This window comes from Hemicordylus capensis, chromosome 2, assembly GCF_027244095.1.
Source record: "Hemicordylus capensis ecotype Gifberg chromosome 2, rHemCap1.1.pri, whole genome shotgun sequence".
Classification (NCBI taxonomy): Eukaryota; Metazoa; Chordata; class Lepidosauria; order Squamata; family Cordylidae; genus Hemicordylus; species Hemicordylus capensis.
In genome coordinates this window covers 317,455,327-317,465,170 of record NC_069658.1, presented here as the reverse complement: position 1 = coordinate 317,465,170, position 9,844 = coordinate 317,455,327, and the positions used below count along the sequence as shown (strand labels likewise).

General features: G+C 42.4%; 1 long non-coding RNA gene across 1 annotated transcript; it reads left to right on the top strand.

Moving 5' to 3' along the window:
- The first annotated feature begins 1,948 nt into the window (after nucleotides 1-1,948).
- Nucleotides 1,949-3,858, top strand: LOC128344229 (uncharacterized). The gene is made up of 2 exons (XR_008315734.1): nucleotides 1,949-2,018; nucleotides 3,733-3,858. It is a non-coding gene; the product is annotated as an uncharacterized LOC128344229 (long non-coding RNA).
- The last annotated feature ends 5,986 nt before the right edge of the window (nucleotides 3,859-9,844 follow it).

The following is a 9,844-nucleotide window of genomic DNA, read 5'->3' as shown; positions in this document are numbered from 1 at the left end:
ATCTATCTATCTATCTATCTATCTATCTATCTATCTATCTATAATGGGCATTGGAGGACAGGTGTTTTTTTTTTGTTAAATGCAAAATAAAAATAGTTGGAATGGGAAAAAAGAGAATTATTTTTTTAAACCACAAGGCTACGCTACCCTTACTAGTACTAGCTAATAGGTTTCCCTATTTAAAATTTAAACAGAACCTCAATTTAAACTTCTTCTAAATAGCACACAACCTTTTAAATTCAGTTGCAACCCTAAACCTCCCTCCAAACAGGACAAACCCCCCCCAGAATACACTATTCAAGAGACACATGTGTGTGTGTGTGTGTGTGTGTGTGTGTGTGTGTGTGGTGTGGTGTGGTGTGTGTTAAAATAAATGGGTATTCGTTAGTCTAGGGCTTCTCCAAGGTTGGGTCTAGCATGTGGTCTAGTCTCTGAGAGTCTTTCTTCTTCACACTTCAGATGGGGCAGAAGCCTCAAAAATCTGGAAAATCTGAGGAAGAAAGGGGGTGGTTGCTGGCTGGCCAGGTGCCAGTGGCCACAGGCACTCTGGGGCTGGTGGTGGCTGCTGCTGGGCACAGGCAAGCAGTGATTCTCTCAGCAGCAGGAAGAAGGGTGAAAAAAAAATCAGATGGAATTCTCTTTTCTTCCAATTGTCTTTTTCTCCAAAAAAAAAAAAAAAGAAAGAAAGAAAGAAAGAAAAAGAAAGAAAGAAAAAGTAAGAAAAAGAAAAAAGAAAAAGAAAAAAGCAATTAATGCAGGACAGAATCCACCCCAAGATGGCACAGACAGACTGGGTGGCACAAGGCAGGCTGGCAGCAAGGCAGAACAATGGCGGTAAGGCAGAACACAATAAATAGGCAGCAATGCAGCCAAGCAAAAAGCAAAGCTCTCTCTCTCTTCTCACATGAGGCAGAAAGGAAGAATGGCTGCCTGCTGCCCCTTTAAATACCCTTGAAAATCCCTCCGTGAACTGGTCCCCACCATTGCCCCTTCTTCAACCTTCCCCGGGCCAATAATGGGTCATTTTGCACTTTGCAGAGCCAAAAGAGCCAATTGGGAATGAGGAGACAATTCTCAGCTTTCCTATACCAATCTGAAGGCTGGAAGGGTGGGAAATTCAAATCGACATCAAACACAAAATGGAGACTGACTCAGAGATCACCACAAAATGGAGGTCTGAAACAACAAAACTTTTGGATCCGATTTGTTTTGTTGACAGAACTTTTGGAAGGTGCAAACGGGTGATTTGTTCTGTATACAAATCGTCTGAAATGGCCTGATTTGGGTACAGATTGTTGTGTACCCGAAACATTTTGCACATCCCTAGAATTCAGTAACACTACTTTGATCACAGTGGAAACAGTGCCCTCTAATGGCCTTTCACTCAGAGTGGATAAGCATTGCATTGCATTCAAGATACAAAGGCATGTTTGAACACACATGTTGTAGGCTTTTATGCTTGTTTGTGTTACTATGGATTTATACAAATTGATAAGCTGGTGATGCAGTACACATATTTAAGGTGAATCCCAAGTATTTCTTGAAGACCTTAAAATTTATTATGTAAAAACAGATGACAATACCTTGTAGAAACATTGTTTAAAATGTTGTTAAAAGCATAGTAAAAACAAACAAACATTTTGGCGTCAAACACCAGCCTTGGTGTTGTTCCTCCATCTTCTGTGGATCACCTCCATATATTGTTCACAACTTTAATTACACACACTCTGGCAGTAACTTCAGTAATGAAGTATATTGGCTACTAAAGAGTATGTAATGTAGGAACACAGACACACAGCTGTATGACCTCGGTTCCCTTTGTCTCTTGTCTTCTCCCTCCCTTTCTACTTCATTTGTTGATTGAAATTACTACCAGAGTGTGTGTAATTAAAGTTGTAAAGAATATAAGCAAGTGATCCACAGAAAATGGCACAACAACACTGAGGCTGGTGTTTGATGCTGAAATGTTTGTTTTTACTATGCAGTTTTAGCAACATTTTAAACAATGTTTCTACAAGGTATTGTCACCTTTTTTTTAGTAATATATATATTTTAATGTAAAATTTGAAGGTCTTAAAAGATTACTGTGGATTGTGAAATGCTTTACACATGAGTACTGAAAGTGTTGCACTTATGACTGTAAGTGTTGATATAATGAGAGAAAATCCTGAGCACATTTTCTATACAATGATACTTCTAGGCAGAACAAGAAACAGAATGGTTTGGCTTGATTATTGCCTTTTGCTTTTGCTTTATGATTATTTGCCTTTTGTTTTGAGTGTGTATGATCAATATGGTCAAGTTTCTTTTGCTGAATGAAACAGATTGGGTGGAAAGACAGATAAGAAACAACAGTATTTTCTTGGCATTAGAATATATGATCCCTTAGCTATGAAGATGAATTTAATATGAACCAGAAATACAGAGCAAAGGAGTCAATGCCTTTATTTAGCCTAATGAGTCTTCAAACCAGTGGATGAAATATTTTAAGTTGCATATAACCCAAACCTCAGGCAGAATCTTGTTCTGAAATGTTACTGCAACATATCATTATATTTACCCAGTTAAATAATGTCTACAGAGTTTTTAAGCCCAAGACTGAGAAAGCTGGAGCAGGTTTAATTTACATACTTCTTAAAACAGTTGTAATCCCCTCTCCCTTCACAATTAACTTCAGCAACAAGGTAGTTATCTTTTGTACCAGGGGCGGAGCCACCATTGGGCGAAAAGGTTCAAAGAACCCAGGCCACCATTGGGAAAAGGCTGCTGAGCCCTGCCCCATGGCTCGAGTTCCTTAGGAGCCCAGAGCAAACTCCCCCATCTCATACCTGGGTGAACTCTTTGCCAATTATTTCAGGCAGCTCCGACTGCTCGATTGAATGTTTTTCCCTTCCTCTCCTCTCTGGAGAGAGAGAAAGGGGGAAACGTCCTATCAGGCAGCCGACACTACCTGAAATGAGGAGGGGAGAGATCGTTTGGGCTCTTGGCAGCCCAGGACACGCCCCATGGCCTGGGCTGCCGAGAGCCCGAACGAGCTCTCAGCTCATCATTTCAGGCAGTGTTGGCTGCCTGATAGGACGTTTCCCCCTTTCTCTCTCTCCAGAGAGGAGAGGAAGGGAAAAACATTCAATCGAGCAGTCGGAGCTGTCTGAAATAATTGGCAAAGAGTTCACCCAGGTTCTTTGCGGTCCGGGCGTGGGAGGGGGGAGGCTCTCGGCACGTGGGGGGGGGAGTTTGCTCTGGGCTTTTCCGGAGCCCGAGCCACATGTGACATCACATGCACAGGCGTATTGGAGGGGGCTGCCGAGTGGGGCTGGACACAGGCCACTGCTTAGCTGGCTCCGTGCCTGTTTTGTACATAATATTACCGCTATTTCAGTGGAGAGTAAAGTGGATAAGTGTTGGAGCAGGAACATTTTCCAGTGAAATGCTGCCTCAGTATTTGCATTTTCTGTGAAGCCTTTGCTGCTGCACCCCCGCCCCAGAAGTCTCCAGACTATACTATGTATGCACATACAGATCTGTAACCATGTACTCGTGTTGAACTATCACAGGCATTATGGTTGAATGCTAGCTGCCCACATAGACATGACCATGTGAACCCATGCCACACCAGGAATCTTTTGAAACTAAGCCCAAATAAGTGTACATGAGAAATGATGGCATCTTAACTGGTCTTTCCCTGTCTCCATTTTCCTCCCCTTTTTATTTTCTCCATTGTGACTCTTTTAGACTGCAAGCCTTCCGGACAGCGAACTGTCTTCTTATTCTACATAAAGCACTATGGACAAGGAATATTTGAAATAAATGAATGAATAGATAGATAATAAATAAAATAAAGCAAGCACTGGAACTGGATTATGAAGATCAGTATCCAAATTTCTTCTCAGCCTAACCTATGTGATAGGGTTGTTCTGAAAATAGTTTTAATTATCTCATGTACATTACCATTAGAAAAGAGTATCACCTTACGTGGTACAGCAGGGAAATGCTTGACTAACAAGCAGAAGGTTGCCCGTTCAAATGCTGCTAGTACTATATCGGGCAGCAGCAATATAGGAAGATGCTGAAAGGCATCATCTCATACTGTGTGGGAGGAGGCAATGGTAAACCCCTCCTGTATTCTACCAAAGAAAACCAAAGAGCTCTGTAGGCACCAGGAGTCGAAATCGACTTGATGGCACACTTTATTTTATAATCTATACTGCTGTTCCTGTTATATCCAAGCTAAGGAGAATAGTGGCTATCTCATATTCTCTTGTGTTAAGGGAATCTGGTGAATCTGCTTTTGGGAAAAAATAGTTTATCCAATTTTTCCCTTAAAAGATAAGAAATAGTTGCATTTTGCTCCCATATTGAACATCTCCTTTTAGGCAGAACAGGGGAATCAGCAGTAAACTACATATAGAGCTTCTAGAAATAACTTAACATTGAACTACTGCTGATCAAGCGTGAACCACAGCATGGGTAGGAGCTCATTCTGTGTAAGTTTCAGCAGCAAAATTCCACTGCAAACACACCCTTGGGTTACAAGCAGACCATGCTGATCAGGTTTCATGTTACATAAAGGCCTTCAAAGGACAAAACAGAGAACAAAATAAATAAATTCTTGAGTTAATATATACATAAGTAGAAAGTAATGCCTGTTCTTCTTCTCACCCCCATTCCATCACTACAAATAATAAAGGAGATGTGAAACTGGGTGGAATTGGTTGTGCAGCTAATAGAATGTAACCCAGTCATTTTTTTCCCCATAATTCCCTCACACCCTATACTACTCCAGGTTTTTCTTCTCCTGCAGATCAACTTTTCTGCAAATTTAATGGAGCTACATCTAAGATAAGGTAAAGTGTGTCACCAAGTTGATTCTAACTCCTCAAATAAGTATCCTTTTATAACACAAATCCTATTTCATATAATTCAAATTCTTTTATTTTCATGTACATAAGTTCTTATTTTTATGCTACCCTGGGGTAGTGTTGGAACAAATGCTACCTGCTCCATGTGCAAGGCCAGCAAGGCAGGCAGAGCTGAAGGATGAGACGGTGGTGCAGGGAGGAGGGGTTTGGATTTGTTAGGCACTGGGATACATTTTGGGGCAAACAAAACCTGTACAAAAGGGATGGGCTACACTTGAACCAAGATGGAACCAGACTGCTGGTGCTTAAAATAAAAAAGGTTGCAGAGCAGCTTTTAAAATGATGCCTGGGAATAGCCGACAGGAACTGGGTGGTATCTGGTTTGGCAATACCAGATACCAGCCAAGGTGCAAGGGTGAAAAAGTTTCAGATAAACCAGAATGAGACAGAGTAGAACCAGTAGAGCAGATGGAAACACATGGCAGCTGGTCGAAAAGGTCAAATGACGGTAAGGGAGATAGCACACAAGAAAGGCAGGTAAAGAATTGGCGTATAGATATTTATATACCAATGTCAGAAGCCTTGGAGCCAAGTTGGGCAAACTGGAGTGCTTGGTTGCTAATGAAAACATAGATATAGCAGGCATAAAGGAAATCTGGTGGGACAGTGAAAACCAGTGGAACACTGTTATTCCTAGATACAAACTCTACAAAAAGGAAAGGGAGGGGCGGATTGGGGGTGAGTAGCACTGTATATTAAAGAAGGGATAGATTTTAACAAACTAGAAAACCTAGGAGTACCAGAGTCCTCCACAGAATCATTATGGGTGACAATATGAGAACTGAAAGGGAGTGTGTTACTAGGGGTGTGCTATCGCCCTCTGGATCAAAACGCTGCAAGTGACCTGTAGTTGGAGAAGCAAATCAGAGAGGCATCAAAACAGACAGAGCTGTAATAATGGGTGACTTCAATTACCCTCACATAGACTGGGCAAATTCACATGCAGATATTGACAGAGAGGCCAAATTTCTAGACACACTAAATGACTGTTCCTTAGAGCAGTTGGTTGCAGAACCAATCAGAGAGAATGTGAGCTTGGATTTAATCCTGAGTGGTGCCCAGTAATTGGTGCAAGATGTCAGATTTGTAGAACCATTGGGGAATAGTGACCATTGTGTGATACAATTATATCACACTATTATATAATAATATAATATTTCTATAGCTTATATGTGAGTGGAGCACTGCCTAGGAAGTCCAACCCAGATGCCTTGGTCTTCAGAAGAGAAAACTTCTCAAAAAATGAGGGGACTGGTAAAAAGAAAGCTGAAAGGGAAAGCCAGGAGGGTCAAATCACTCCAGAAAGCATGGAACCGATTTAAAACCTCAATAAAAGAAGCTCGGTTGGAAGGTATACCAAGAAAGAGGAAAGGTACCACCAAGTTCAGGAGGACGCTTCAATGACTAACAAGTAGAGCCAGAGAAGCTATAAAAGGGGAGAAGACTTCCTTCAGAAAATGGAAGTCCTGCTCAAATGAAGAGAACAGGAAGGAACATAAACTCTGGCAAAAGAAATGCAAGGGGAGAAAAAGGGATGCAAAAAGAGAGTTTGAGGAACATATAGCTAGAAATGTCAAGGGGAATAACAGAAACTTCTTTAAATATATCAGAAGCAGAAAACCTGCCAGGGAGGTGGTTGGACCCTTAGATGATGAGTGCGTGAAAGGGATTATTAAGGAGAGAAGCTGAATGAGAGAAGCTGAATGAGTTTTTTGCATCTGTCTTCAAGTTGGAGGATACCGACCATATACCCATTCCGGAACTGAGCATCTCAGACTTGGAGGTGGAAGAACTTGGCCAATTTGAGGTGACAAGAGAAGATGTTCTAAACTGTCTTGAAAAACTAAAAATTAACAAATCTCCAGGGTCAGATGGAATCCACCCAAGAATTCTGAAGGAACGCAGATGTGAAATTGCTGATCTCCTAGCAAAAAAAGGTAACTTGTCCCTACAATCAGGCTCTATGCCAGTGGACTGGAAAATAGCTAATGTAATTCTGATTTTCAAAAGGGGATCCCGTGGGATCCGGGAAAATGCAGGCTGGTTAGCTTAACTTCTGTGCTGGATAAATTGACGAAAAGCATACTTAAGGACAAAATTGTTAAACCTATAGAAGAACGGGCCTTGCTGAAGGAGAACCAGCATGGTTTCTGCAAGGACAAATCTTGCGGAAGATTTTTGGAACTCCAAACTAACCTTTTGGAGTTATTTGAAAGTGTCATGTGGATAAAGGTGATCTAGTTGGCATAGTATACTTGCACTTCCAAAAAACTTTTGACAAAAGTTTCCCACCAAGGCTTATGAGTAAACTTAGTCATGGGATAAAGGGACAGGTTCATGTGTGGATTGGTAACTGAAGGACAGGAAACGGAGGGTAGGAATAAATCGACAGTTTTCAAAATGGAGGAAGTAAGAAGTGGGATCCCCCAAGGATCTCTACAGGGACCAGTGCTCTTTATCTTGTTCATAAATGATCTAGAAGTTGGGGTAAGTGGCGAAGTGGCCAAATTTGCAGTTGACACTGAACTAATTAGGTTAATGAAATCCAAAACATATTGTGAGGAACTCTAAAAGGATCTCTCCAGAGTGACAAAATGGCAAATGCAGTTCAGTGTAAGCAAGTGTAAAGTGATGCATATTGGGATAAAAAAACTCAACTTCACATATACACTGATGGGATCTGAGCTGATCAGGAGAGAGATCTTGGGGTTGTGATGGACAGCTTGTTGAAAGTGTTGACTCAGTGTGCTACAGCTTAAAAAAAAAAAAAAGGCAAATTCCATGCTAGGAATCATCAGGAAGGGGATTGAAAATAAAAATGCTAATATTATAATGTCCTTAATACAAATCTATGTTGGGGCCACATTTGGAGTACTGTGTGCAGTTCTGGTCACCGTATCTTAAGAAGGGCATTGTAGAAGAGGAAAAGGTGCAGAAGAGGGCAACTAAAATGATCAGAGGCCCGGAGGACCTTCCTTATGAGGCAAAGCTATAGCATCTGGAGCTCTTTAGTGTGGAAAAGAAATGACAACAGAGATACATAACAGAGGTGTATAAAATTATGCATGGCGTAGAGAGAGTGGACAGAGAGACATTTTTCTCGCTCACTCACAACACTAGAACCAGGGGCCATCCCATGAAAAGGAATGCTGGGAAATTTAGGACCAATGAAAGGAAGTACTTTTTCACACAGAGCATAATTGATCTATTCAATTTTCTGCCACAGGATGTAGTGATGGCCATTCGCTTGGATGGCTTTAAAAGCTTAGACAATCATGAAGGCCAGGTCTAACAGTGCTACTAGTCTGGTGGCAGTGGGCCACCTCCAGATTCAGAGGCATGATGCCTCTCAATACCAGTTGCAGGGGAGCAACAGCAGGAGAGAGGGCATGCACATACCTCTTGCCTGTGGGCTTCTCAGAGGCATCTGGTTGACCACTGTGTGAAACAGGATGCTGGACTAGATGGGCCTTGGGCCTGATCCAGCAGGACTGTGCTTATGTTCTTAAAAATGTTATTTCCACCCATATCCGTTTAAATTTTTTTAAAAAATACTTATTCCCATATTTCAGGTTGTGGGATTGGGCTGTGAGTGTGTACAATGGACTGCAACAACCCTGCAAGAGTCCAGTGGTTATATCAGATTGCAGGAAACCTCCCAATTGCAGGTTGGAGGTGCTAATTGCAGGTGCTAAGCATGATTTAGGACAATCCTGTATAGTTCACTTCTAATATATTACAGGTTGGAGATGGGGCTGAAGTAGATGGTGATGCATTAATGACGACCTTCCACAACTATTCATCTCAGATCAGCAGAAGGATGAGGTGTAATTTATAACAGTGTTTCTCAACGTTTTTGGAGTCATGGATCGGTACATTATTCATGCACAGTTCCCTGGACCAGCAGTTAGTAAGGGCGTCGCTCCCCTGACCGCCAACCCCACCCTAGGCACCCCCAAATAACAATTTTGGGCAGCTGGCTCTGGAAAGCTTCCGGTGGCCCCCACCTGCCCCCAATTTTTTTTTGAGGGGTTATTAGTGATGCCTCACGGACTGGTACCCAGCGCCTTGCAGACCAGCGCCGGTCATAATAATCCTGTAATGTAGTAGCCTTTCGTTTTTAAACCAAACATTATTATGAAGATTTATACGCCGTAGTCACTCTCTTGTACAACCATCAGGGTTATATAAGAGAGGTTGAAAAATTATTTTAAAATCCTGGCCTGAAGGTTATTCCACTCCCCTGGATCTGATCACTTTCTGTCAGTGGCTGTTTTGCTTTTCAAGCAACCAAAACCCCGTATACCAACACAGAGGTGCACCTAGGTAATTTTGGAGCCTGGACCTAAAGGTTTTGGAGGCCTCCCCTCTCCTGCAAATTAAGCATCATCATGCTTGGCTGGGGGAACACACCTCCCAGGACAGAACAAAGAGGATTTAGTAACTGGCCCTATCCACCCCCAGCACAGTACCTCCAGTGACTGTTGCTGGTGTCTATCTGATGTTTCTTTTTAGATTGTGAGCCCTTTGGGGAAAGGGTTCCATCTTATTTGTTATTTCTCTGTGTAAACTGCCCTAAGCCATTTTTGGAAGGACGGTATAGAAATCGAATCAATGATTTGGGGGCCCCCAGGGGCTGTGGAGGCCCTGGACTTCAGCTCCGAAGTGCAGGGGTAAGAGCACCTCTGCACCAACGAAGCATCTGCTTCCAGCAAATGTAAAGGCAGTTAAACTTCATCCCCAACTCCGTGCTTTCATTCCTCCGTGTAAAACAGAGATTTCAAACGAGGCAGCAGCGGACACGCACGCGTGCGACTCTACTCTAGCATACCTATCTCTATGGCTACAGCCACGCGCCCCATTTCCTTCCCCGCCCCTAAAACCGTGGCCAAGATTTATGGTTGCCGGGAGACTCTCCTGACCAA